Genomic DNA, 13,380 nt, shown 5'->3' on the forward strand with positions numbered 1-13,380 from the left:
TTGCTCACCCTGTGTGTCCCTTTCTCGCTCCCTCTCTGTCCCCCTCTCCCTTCCTCTGTGTGTCAGCCTCCTCCCTGTGTCCATCTCCCTGTGTCTCCCTCCCTCTGTGTCTCCCTCCCTCTCTGTCCCCCTCCCTCTCTGTCCCCCTCTCCCTCCCTCCCTGTGTCAGCCTCCTCCCTCTGTCCATCTCCCTTTCTCCCTCCCTTTGTCAGCCTCCTCCCTCTGTCCGTCTCCCTCTGTCAACCTCCTCCCTCTGTCCGTCTCCCTCTGTCTCCCTTTCTCCCTCCCTCTGTCTCCCTTTCTCCCTCCCTCTGTCTGTCTCCCTGTGTCCACCTCTGTCTCCCTCCCTCTCTGTCCCCCTCTCCCTCCCTCTGTGTGTCACCCTCTGTCACCTGAGCCCAGCTTCCTGGGCACACACTGTTAGCAGATCTTTGAATGGCCCTTGGATTGTTGATGTGAGTTTGTTTGTGATCTCCAGGCACCCATTGGGTGTAGTGTGTGTGTCTGCACTGCTGCTGTGGTGGTGTGTGCTGCCACTCTTTCACAGTGTTGGCTGTTCATTGGCTGCTGTCATGTGCAAGAAGGTGCCGTCACCCCCATGTGTTGATGCAAGGTGTCCGCCATTTGCTGGCGAGTCTTTCCTGTGTGGGGACACACTGTTTGTCTGGCTGTGACCTAGGCCATATAGGCAGAGGGCATTGTTGTCTGCTTCTGATTTGCACTATGTGATTTTTTGGGCCCACACTCCCGCCATGTGGCTTACCGTGTCATGTGTTGGTGTTTTCTGTGGCCTGTGACTTGACATTGTCCAGCTGGGTGCATGGGGCATGGTGGCGCCAGTGGCATGTGCGTGTTCATGGAGTGTGGTTGAGTCATGCAATAGCTTGGGGTGGTTGCGTGCCTGTTTGTGAGTTTGGTTGTGGATGACGTTCCCCCCCCATGTGAGGTGAGTTGTTTGTGTACTCTCCCGGGTCTCGGAGTCCTTCTAATCCGTCGACTGCCACCAGAAGCAGTATGGCCATCACCCTCTCCTCCCAGGGATGGTAGTGTACGGGTCTGCGGGCCGGCCCTCCTCCAGTGACGTTGGCCTGGTTGTGGTCGTCGGTCATTTTGGCTCGGACCCTCCTCCGCAGATCGTACCACCTGGCTTGGCATTCATGCCTGGTCCTTCTGGTGTCCACAACAGCATTCACAGCATCGACGATGGTCTGCCACATGGCTGTTTTTTCTGAAATGCTGGTCTGTCTGACCAATGTTCCAAAGAGGTGTGGCTCAACTCTGAGGATTTCATCGACAAGGACCTCCAACTCTCGGCTAGTGAACTTTGGATTCTTGTTGGTGGGCATGGTGAGGGGTGTGGGTGTGGATGGTGGGGGGGGTGGTGTGGATGGTTGTGGGTGTGTGGGTGTGGTTGTTTGGGTGTGTGTGTGAATGTGATGTGGGGGTGTTTGTGAAGGTGTGTGTGTGAAGGTGTGCAAGTGTAAGGTATAGTAAAGGTTCAAGTATGGTGCTGTAGGTTGTCTGTGGGGTCTGGCAGCAGTGAGTCTGTTGCAAAGGCTCATGGTTTGTGTGTGTGGTCCCTTTTTATTGGTCCATTGGTGGGTGTGGCTGTGTTTGAACTTTGGGTGGGTGTGTTATAAGGAGTGGTGGTGTTTTGGGCCTCTGTTTGTTTTTGGCAGTTGCAGGTCAGTGAATGTGTTGTTTTGGTAGTTGTTGGACATGTTTTGTGGCTTTGTGCCATTCGAATGGTGTATTCTTGTGTCGTTTTGGTTTGTCCTGGTTGTGTACGTGCGTTTTTAGCGTGTATACGGTGTGTACATGGCCCATTTTGTTGTACAGTGCTGTCCTTGTGTGTGGCTTGGTACGACTCGTACATGCGGTTGTGATGTTGGGGCCTGGGGTGCGCTCCGTCCTTAGGATGTTGTGGTGGGGGTACGCTCCATGCATACGCGGGTGGGGGTACGACTCTGACGTACACGGGTGTAGATACACGGGGGTACGACACGTACAGGGGTGTACATACACGGGTGGGGGTTCAACACGTACAGGGGTGTACATACACGAGGGGGTACGACACGTACACGGGTGTACATACACGGGGGTATGACACGTACTGGGGTGTACATACACGGGTGGGGCTTCGACACGTACAGGGGTGTACATACACGGGTGGGGCTTCGACACGTACACGGGTGTACATACACGAGGGGGAACGACGCGTACTGGGGTGTACATACACGGGGGTACGACACGTACAGGGGTGTACATACACGGGGGTACGACACGTACAGGGGTGTACATACACGGGTGGGGGTTCGACACGTACAGGGGTGTACATACACGAGGGGGTACGACACGTACACGGGTGTACATACACGGGGGTACGACACGTACAGGGGTGTACATACACGGGTGGGGCTTCGACACGTACACGGGTGTACATACACGGGTGGGGCTTCGACACGTACACGGGTGTACATACACGGGTGGGGGTTCGACACATACAGGGGTGTACATACACGGGGGGTACGACACGTACAGGGGTGTACATACACGGGGGTACGACACGTACAGGGGTGTACATACACGGGTGGGGGATCGACACGTACAGGGGTGTACATACACGAGGGGGTACGACACGTACAGGGGTGTACATACACGGGGGTACGACACGTACAGGGGTGTACATACACGGGTGGGGCTTCGACACGTACACGGGTGTACATACACGGGTGGGGCTTCGACACATACACGGGTGTACATACACGGGTGGGGGTTTGACACATACAGGGGTGTACATACACGGGTGGGGCTTCGACACGTACACAGGTGTACATACACGAGGGGGTACGACACGTACTGGGGTGTACATACATGGGGGTACGACATGTACAGGGGTGTACATACACGGGGGGTATGACACGTACAGGGGTGTACATACACGGGTGGGGGTTCGACACGTACAGGGGTGTACATACACGAGGGGGTACGACACGTACACGGGTGTACATACACGGGGGGTTTGACACGTACAGGGGTGTACATACACGGGTGGGGGTTCGACACGTACACGGGTGTACATACACGGGTGGGGGTTCGACACGTACACGGGTGTACATACACGGGTGGGGCTTCGACACGTACACGGGTGTACATACACGAGGGGGTACGACACGTACTGGGGTGTACATACACGGGGGGTACGACACGTACAGGGGTGTACATACATGGGGGTACGACACGTACAGGGGTGTACATACACGAGGGGGTACGACACGTACTGGGGTGTACATACACGGGGGTACGACACGTACAGGGGTGTACATACACGGGGGTACGGCACGTACAGGGGTGTACATACACGGGTGGGGGTTCAACACGTACAGGGGTGTACATACACGAGGGGGTACGACACGTACACGGGTGTACATACACGGGGGTACGACACGTACAGGGGTGTACATACACGGGTGGGGGTTCGACACGTACACGGGTGTACATACACGGGGGTATGACATGTACAGGGGTGTACATACACGGGTGGGGGTTCGACACGTACACAGGTGTACATACACGGGTGGGGGTTCGACACGTACAGGGGTGTACATACACGGGTGGGGCTTCGACACATACACGGGTGTACATACACGAGGGGGTATGACACGTACTGGGGTGTACATACACGGGGGTACGACACGTACAGGGGTGTACATACACGGGTGGGGGTTCGACACGTACAGAGGTGTACATACACGAGGGGGTACGACACGTATACGGGTGTACATACACGGGGGTACGACACGTACAGGGGTGTACATACACGGGGGGTGTACATACACGGGGAGTACGACTCGAAGGTACGGGGGCTGGGGGGAGTGTTGGGCGCGTATGTGGGCATATGTCTCCATGGTTGCTATGGGAGTTCGGTGCGGACGGTATTTTTACCATACGGTTGTAACATCGGACGCACGGGATGGATCGTGATTCCTCGGTCGGACTTCACTTTTCACATTTGTACGGTAATTCGTCCGTGGCCGTGTCGGACACGTTTTCCGACCCGAGGACGTGTGGGGAGTTATTCCCAATGCGATTCGTATGGTCTTTTTCCCATGCGAATCGTAATTGGCAGTTTGTACGGCACTTGTACGATTCGTACGGTAAAAAGACCGGATACGAGTCGGACGGGCCTTTTTTTTACCGGATCGTAATTGGCACCTGAATGTACAACAGGAAACTGCACTGTGCCTACCGTCCAGAGGCTTCTGGAGTAGTGGAACAGATTAATGTCACCATTAAAAACAGATTGGGAAAAATGTGTTTAGCCACTGGTTTAAAATGGCCTGATGTCTTGCCTCTAGTGCTCATGACTATTAGATCTATTCCTGATAGGAATACTGGACTAAGTCCCCATGAAATTGTTATGGGTAGAGCAATGAGACATGTTTTCATTCCTGTCAACAAACTACTGCCTATATCTGATGACTTTGTGTTGGATTATTGCAAGGGGTTGGTTGATTCCGTTCATTCTGTATTCCATCAGGTTGGATCGGATGCAACCACCCTTGAAAAGAAGCCAGCTCATGATTTGAGTCCAGGAGACTGGGTGAGAATCAAGGTGCATAGAAGAAGAAATTGTCTGGTCCCACGTTGGGGAAAACCACGTCAAGTGATTTTGACCACAACGACAGCTGTGAGATGTACAAGGGTAAAGAATTGGATTCATGCGAGCCCCTAGTCCGATAAATAGAACTGAGGAAGAATATTTGGGAGAATCTGATACCAGTTCAGAGTCAGACTCGGAAGAAACTAGAGCGAGACCAACTCAGAGAAAGGGAGAGTTGAAACCAAGTCAAGTTACAGAATCAGAGAATTTGCCATTAAGAAGACTATTGGAGATTTCTGATACTAGCTCAGAATCAGATACTGAACAGGTGAGAGCACTGTAACACATAAAGGGAAATATTGAAGAGACTGTCAAGGAAATTCTTAATAAAGAAGCTCCACATGCAAGTACAAGAGAAATTCCACCTGAGGTCATAGAAGTAGAAGGTGAGAAATTAGATACAGAGAGTGAGGGCAAGATTGATGCGGAAGACCCCCGAGGAGGCTTAGGGAAAACACACATCCAGGGAGAAGAAGGGACAGTAAGTCAGCAGGAAGATTGCGTGGAAGAAACACGAGGCGGGACAACGGTAGACAGGGAACAGGAAGTTGTGGAAGAAAAGGCGAAAGAAGGTAAAAATCACACTGAGACCGAATCCCAGGAAAGTGAAGGAGAAGTACAAGAAGGACGAGTCTTGAGGAAGAGAGCTTGGAAAACCAAGCAAGGAGAAAAAGGAAATAAGTTGAAAAGGCCAGCAAAGGAGGAAATTTGGCCAAACAAAATAAAGAGACTGAGGTATTGATTGACAAGAGTGAAGTCATCTAAAGCAGAACAAGTGAATGAGGTGTCTAGTCAAGAAAAATCAGAAGACTTTGATCTGACACAATTGAAGAAAGAAAAATGAATTAAGAGACCAAACCAGAAGTATAAGTCACCAGAGTGGACGTATGTGGCACTTCCTGAAATACAAGAGGAAGCTGACAGCCAAGAAAGTCTAGGTGTGACTATACCGGAAGTGGTTGAAGAAGAAGGAGATTTGAAAATCCTGAGAGTTATCTTGTCTGATATCAGAGAAGAGACGGATGTTCAGGATATTCTGAACCAAGATTGTGAAAACAAGGTAAAAGACGATCAAATGCCAAACTGAAAGATACAAGAAGAAGTTGCAGAGAGATTGAGTTGCCGGACAAAACATATAACTGAACAGGAACCAAGTAGGCGCATAGAGCCTTGGGTATAGACAGTTAGTTGTGAATAAAAGAGGCTAAGTCAAAAGACACTGGTCATTTCCGAAATGGCAAACACAGAAGGTAGAAAATCTACGTGTGTGTTCCTTCGAAGATGGTGCAAAGTGTGTTGTTGTTGTACAGGAATACTAATGCTTCTATGGAGTGTATAAGCTTTAATAATTTCATTTAAAGTAATGTTCGAAATGGTAGAGGGCCATACGGATAACAAGGCTAATATAGAAAAGACTCATGATACTCATGTAACAGGATTGATAGAACTGATCTGCATAAGGATAGGTCCATAACAGATTTTTCTAATAATGTTTTTTTTAAATTAATGTATGAATATTTAAAGACTATGGATGTTCGAGATTGCTATGTTTGTATGCAGCTACCTGCATCGGTGTCAGAAGGTGTTACATATCACCACCTTCCTGTGACATATGGAATAACATGTAGTGTATTAGCAAGTTTGTTTTATTTTAGCAAGTTTGTTTTATAAAACGGGAAAATTAGAATACTATTTCTCTGATGTAGATAACATTTTCTCACAAGTACCTGTAGTTCCTGAATTGAATAAGATAAAACCTGGTAAAGTTTTAGGTGAATATTTCTTAACTTAGAAGCAGTGTTTAAGAATAATCTTACTTGTAGTTTGAGGAAGGAAGAAAAAAACTGTCTTGGACATGGTGGAAGAGAGGAGAATTAAGATGCAAAGAAAGATACCTGAGGGAAAAGGGGAGACGACAGTTTGGGACGTAGAAAAAGAAAAACATTTAAAGGGAGAAACCAGTCCGGCTATGGCTTTAGATTAGTCTCAGAGAGGGAAATTGCGTATCAGAAGAAATGAAACTGTGTATGATAATTATTTTATAGGTGCGAGTGAATGCCATGATTCATATAGAATCATGGGAGGATGGGGATTTAAAGGAGGAAACGATACGGTATTCCCTGGATTATATTTTATCTGCGGGAACAAAGCTTATTATCGATTGCCGGACCATTAGTATGGCACATGTTACCTAGGTCTGGTCTTCCCAAAGATATTTCATGTGGGAAGGGGAAAGGATGGTGCGCATGAGATAGGTATACAACTAACACGTAGAAGGAGTGAAAGTTTGTCAGAAATTGTAGGGGATATTTTTGGAGCACTGATACCAGCCATTGGAATATCTCTGAATGCACATAAAATTAGAAAATTGTCTACAGTAGTGAATCGCTTATCGACAAGCACTGCTGGAAGGGTCTTACTGGTAAATACCGAAATGGTAGCCATGAGAGCCATGGTTATGCTAAATCGACTTGCCCTTGATATTATTTTGGCAAAAGAGGGAGGAGTCTGTGGAATGCTGAAGGTGCAACATTGTTGTACTTGTTTTCCTGATGAGAGTCAAGATTTAAAGAAATATATTAAGAATATAACAGAATTGCATGAGGAAATTGTTCCATTGGAGGTTGAAAGTGTTTGGGAAAAGATTGGTAAAGGGTTCTCTACTATTAAAAGCTTCTTAATACAACTAGGTAGCTCATTTGCAGGTAGGATTCTAATTCCAGTAACTTGTGTGGTAATACTAGTATTAATTTTGAGGTTAGGATGTCTATGTATAAAAAGAAGAAAATTACAAAACAAAATAAAAAGAGAAGTGGCCAAGAAAAGAGAGAAAGAAACAAAGGAAAGAGAAATGGGAGATATAGAACTGGAAGAATGGAAAGAAAATATGTATAAGAAAACAAGAGCGGATGAGATGGGGGATACAATGATGTCACGTAACCAAATGTAAGAGAACTGAGAATTCATTTCCATAAAAATGTTAACAAAAATGTAGTGGGATTTGTGGGGATATTAAAAATCACCAAAGGGGGGATTGGTGGAGCAGGAAAAAAGAAAAATTTGTATACCTTCTCTATTTTGCATGAAAACACTAATTACATAATCATATTAAATATTAACCTGTACTAATTGTTTGCAGTGGTATCACTAATCAACAGTGCACCTTAATAAACATGGAGGACTGCCAAAACTCAACTAGTGTGAATGACAGGAAAGACAAAGGCAACCTGTCCTTAGAGGCCTGCATGTTGAAACTTCGGACCCTTTTGCATGAGAACTGTCCAAACTACAGGATCACATCTTCGATTCCATGAGAACCAAGGAACTCTGAGAAACATGTCCCATATTGCAAATTTTAGTAGCTTAGCCAATCAGAGTCTTTCCAAATTCAGCAAATGTTGCATGTTACCCTAGAATTTATTATAACAAGCATTAAAAATGCAATAGGTCTCGCCTTTTATTAAGTTAAAGCCATTTGCTTTGCTATACAATACTTTAGCTAAGCAAATGGCTTTAACTTAATCAAAGACGAGACCTATTGCATTTTCAATGCTTGTTCTATAAACATTCATGCTAACATTGTACGTGTTGCAGTAGGTTAGTCCGTTCAGAACTTGTGTTCGAAATGCCACCAAGTCAAATAATACAGAAAGCACGTGATGTAATTTCTTGAAACGACCCTGAAGTCCACTGGCGGCACTGTCCAAACGGGTGAGATCCGAGCTGAAGGGCAGCAGTGCGTGCCCTCAGCTCAGCACTTGTTGCTTTTTTTAATTCCATTTTTTGCAGTTTTTATATAGCGCGAACTCGACCCGAGGGTATTGGAGCACTTTATACGAGGGAGCACCAGGTGCATTACACAAGGACGCACATATTACAGCTTCAAACTACGGTTCGTCCACTTTCCCCACCGCGCGTTTCTCGGGCGGGGGCCTAACTGACAGGAACTAAAGGTTGAGGTTAACTGAGGTGTGAAACTAATAGTTTCCCCTCCCTGGCGGTGGGGTCTGTCCGGTGGAACAACGGATTTGGCGGCTCTTCAGAGGCTGACAGGAAACCGAAGAGCAGCTCGGGGGCCCACGAGGAGCTCGCTTCTGCCTCGGTGTCTGTCTGTCTGTCTGGCTGACAGTCGTGTGGCGGCAGACAGAGGAGGCGTGCCGTGGGATGGCAGAGACGGGCTGATGGAGACAGCCGGTAAGGAACAGCGTTTATATTCCATAGAGGACTCCCCTGAAACGGCAGGGGCAGACCAACTTGAGCTGCCGTTGCGGTGCGGCTAAGTGGCGGGCGAGTCAACAAATTATCAGGAAGAGCCAAGGGTTTGGCTCGGCTCATGGGTGTGGCTCGGCTCGGCTCTGAAAGACCGTGCTCGAGCAGAGCCTTAAAAATATTTGGCAAGCAAGGCATGCAAAAAGTATCCTGTTAGACTATTAAAATACAAACTATTAACTTAAAAGAATTCCTGCACCCACTACCCATATTGGCATTAGTAAACTAAGAGGTAAGGCAGCCATCAGGTGTAACTTTTATATTTGGTGTAGGTTTTTACTGCAGACAGAGCCACATTATGGTCTACTGAACCAAACGCAAGGGAGGATTTTGTACAGCGCACATGTTGAACGCAAGCATTTGAAGGCTGTTTCAAATGGGATAGAAGAAAAAGGAGTCCAATACAGAGTAGCACACTGTGGTAGCAGAACGGACTCAGCAGACCAGGAAGGGGAGATTCGGTAGCAAGAGTGGCAGCCATTTCAGTCATCGCGATCACGATTGCTGTGAAAGCGAAAGTGATCGCGATGACGTGCTAAAGCACGCAAGGGATGCGCGCGCAGCAGCGTGCGTGCTCGTGTGCGTTCTAGCAAGCTGTCTCTCTGCATGCTGTGGCGGGAGCGGGGAAGCGCAAACGGATTGCATGGCGGCACGATGCACGTGATTGTGCGCGTGCTCGCCATGCAATCCACTTTTGGGAGCACTTTGAAATGCCCCTCTTACTAGAGTCTCGCATAGCGATTGTGTAAGCGCAATAGCTAGGCGAGACCTAAAAAGGGGTTAGTAGAGGAGAGTTAGTTAGTGCGTTCCAGAAGTGTGATCCGAATCTCCGTTGATCGATTTGCTTGCACGATTGTCTGGTCCTTTGGATACCTTTGGGACAGTGTCGTGCCGAGCGAAAGAACTTTTCCGGACTAATTTGGGTCCTAAGACTGCATTTGATTGGACGATTATGCCAGAAGGGATTTGATTTATGCAAGGCTGACAGGTTTCGGGGAAATGGTCATCAGTATCAGAAATTAGGTAAATATAATTGTCATGCTGATTTGTGCCAATGTTTATGAAAATTCCGGCTAATTAAATGCCGATCATGCTAATAGAGGTTAATTTAATCAGATAAACTAAACATTTATTAACTGAAAATGAGTTTGTGATTCTTTAAAAGGTATTGATTAAAAGGTTCTGAGGCTTTCAATGTGTTTTAGATGGTTCTAAATCACCATCAACCAGTCCAACTAATTGGTCCATCGACCAAGTGGTGGAGTGCCTTGATGTTAAAGTTAGGATTCTATAAGTGCAGATGCATATAATGTACATTATGTAAAGAATTTTTCTTCCTATAGGTAATAAGGTACTCCACATGTCCAGCGCTTCTTTCCTCCTGCGTGCCAATTCGAAGTGAGACGTATGGGTGTTGGTGTTATGGGCCCCACCAATGAATGTATGCGTGAATGAGTAAGAGTGATGACGGGTCTGTGACGCAGGGAGGATATGTAAATTTGCCCTTTTCCGCTGGAGCACAGGCAACTATGCGGAAATTGCATGCCAGATTGTCTCACATCTAGAAAGGCACCAAGCAACAAAGATGATGGGACATCAATAGGATGTTGCCCTGTTAAAAATAATAAATTGGTGGATGGAGCAGTCCCAAATAAATAAAATAAAACAGCCGAGGCCCAATAGAAAGGGTTCACGTAGAAAAAAGGAAAAAGAAGTAATAACAGGTTGGGCAACTTTGATTGCAGCACCCCGAGACAATTTAGCAGAATGCCCCAAAAGAAGATCACGGGTGGAACAAAATAGATGTGGGCATGCTGGGGGCCTAAATAAACCTAAAAAAAAAGCAAAGAAAGGAACTAAATAAAGCCGGCCGCTGCATCAAGTACAAAAACCCGATTGCAAAGGCTATGAAAGAAAGAATTAAAACGTTACGGCAAGCATAGAGAAGACAGCTGTGGGAGGATAAACTGAACGATGAGGAACTGTCCTGGGCCAAACATGAAGCTGCCCTCAAGACAAAAGACTCAATGACATTCTTGGGGCTATAGTTAACAAGCTCACCCAAACCCAACACTTAAAGGCCTCTGACATCCCGGAGAAGCAAGGCTCTGACCACATAAAGAAGCTGTACTGTATAACAGCTGATTCAAAGAGCAGGCATAAGAAGCAAGAAGCCTGGGCTGCAGAGCATGAAGCCAGTTCATCACGACCACCAGGGGGCACCAACCGGGGACACAAAGCTCGAATAAACTTGACACGACGCATGGTCCATCGGGGAGAGGGAAGTGACCAAAGCACAGATGTCCCTTAAAAACAATCCATGGCCGCCCACAAGAAAGGTTGAAACAGAGCTAAGGAAAAGAAGAACTACCAGGACACCAGTGCCAAATGGCCTTCTGGCAGTGGCGGGTCCTAGAGCGAGTGCAACGGGGCGGGTGAGGGGCAGGGTAGGGGGGTAGTAAACTCCGGCATATGGCCGAACGGAGTTAAGTAAATAAATAAATGAAACTTATAACATTGCACGCGCTGTATCGCCATTTGATTTCGTAGCACGCGCAATGTAATTTGTTTTATATATGTATTTACTTAACTCCATCTGGCCGTATGCCGGAGTTTACTACCCCCCCCCCCCCACACCCCTCCCCCGTCTCACCGCCCAGCAGAGCCGACACTGCGTCCGGTGGTCCTACTAATATCGGATCTGAGGCTTTAGACATCCATTCTAACCCAACCCTTCTCGGAATGTCATTTTACGGCTACAGTCTACGAAACTTGGAGGGGCTCAACTCTGGTACCCATATATAACAAGGGAAGTAGAGCTTCACCCACAAACTATAGACTGATAGCACTATTGGAGGTGGAAGGAAAGCGCTACACAAGGATACTGTACGAAGAACTGGAAATCTGGGCAAACGAGAAAAACCTGATCCCATGGGTTCAGACTGGTTTCCAAAGGCTCAGCCACATCGAGGACAATCTTCGGACCTTAACCTGCCTAACTGACGAAGGGATGCTCTCCAAGACCCGACCACTTAATGTGGCATTTATTGTTTTCACAAATGCTTTTGACAACATCCCAAGAGGCCGGCTATGGGCAAAGCTAAGGAAGTGGCAGATACCATTCCACCCTCTGAAGGCAACAGAATCTCTATACAGTAACACACGGGTGAGAGTCAAAGTATCAGCTAACCGAGGAATCTGAAAGAAAATCTAAAATTATAAAGAACTGAAACAGGGTTACATCTGTGCCCCCTTGCGATTTAATCTGTACATGGCAGACTTGGAAAACCATCTAGTTGTCCCTCGGATCTCCCCCTCCTCGCCCCCCCCTCCATTGAGCAGAAAATACATTTTTTACACTATGCATGCCATGCTGGTGCTTGACAACACCCAAAGGAGCCTCCGGAGACCACAGGATGCGCTCGAACACTGTGCAGTAAACGAGATTACCATCAGCCTGGAAAAGATGAAACATTGACCTTTGGCAGAAACCTCATAAAAGGGAGGCCCGGCTCATCGGAGAGTCAAGACTAGAATTTAAATACCTGGACGTCACACTCGACGAAAGAGGGGGCAGGATAGCCCCGCAAGGCTCTTTGAAATGGATGGTGAAACATCTGACGTGCAGAATGGTCCAACTCAAGAGGCCTCGCATGCCAAAACAGAGATGCCCTACTAAAGGCGGTGGCAACTAAGATGGTGCCTATTTGTGTACATACTGCATATACAGCACCTACAATAACATATGTGCGAGGGTGTTGAAGGATTATTTCTACGAGGAGCTAGATAAGCAACAATGCATCTGCTATCTTTGCGAATTTTCACTCCCCGACTGCACCAGCCAATCTCAAATAAGACTGGAGTTTAAATAATCAAAGCAAGATCCGACGCAAAATCCCTCCCTTCGTCACAGGTCATAGATTGCACAGACACACTCAATCACTACATTCGCTGGTGGGGCCCATAACACCAACATTCATCCTCTATTAACTTGTTTCCAAGGAGGCGATTGTTCCACTCGCTGTAATGGAAGGAAGTACTCATATATCCCTATTTATTAAGGCCTAAACTTCACCTTTTAGTACTCCTCCCATGAATAGGCCATGAATCAGCTAGCTGCAGGTTGGAGTGATAATGAAATCTATAACTTATTTACATAAATACATTTTTTCATAATAACGACCCAACACAGTTCTAGTAATAAATCTTAAATTTTTATCTAAATAATTAAAGATCGAGTCTTTGGTTTAATCAAGCAGTAGACCATCATATTTACCTATTCTGGCTAAAAGTCATCCTCTAAGTCAAAATCTTGGTCATCAGTTCATACTATCAGAGTCTTAGGAAACAGCTGTCCTGCAGTGTCACAGTCCTTTCCGTCAGCAGAACGTCAGGAAATCAAAAATCTTCTGAAGGGTCTCGCTCTCAACCTCTCTATTCTACCATCT

Source organism: Triturus cristatus, chromosome 12 (genome assembly GCF_964204655.1).
Source record: "Triturus cristatus chromosome 12, aTriCri1.1, whole genome shotgun sequence".
In the NCBI taxonomy this organism is placed as follows: Eukaryota; Metazoa; Chordata; class Amphibia; order Caudata; family Salamandridae; genus Triturus; species Triturus cristatus.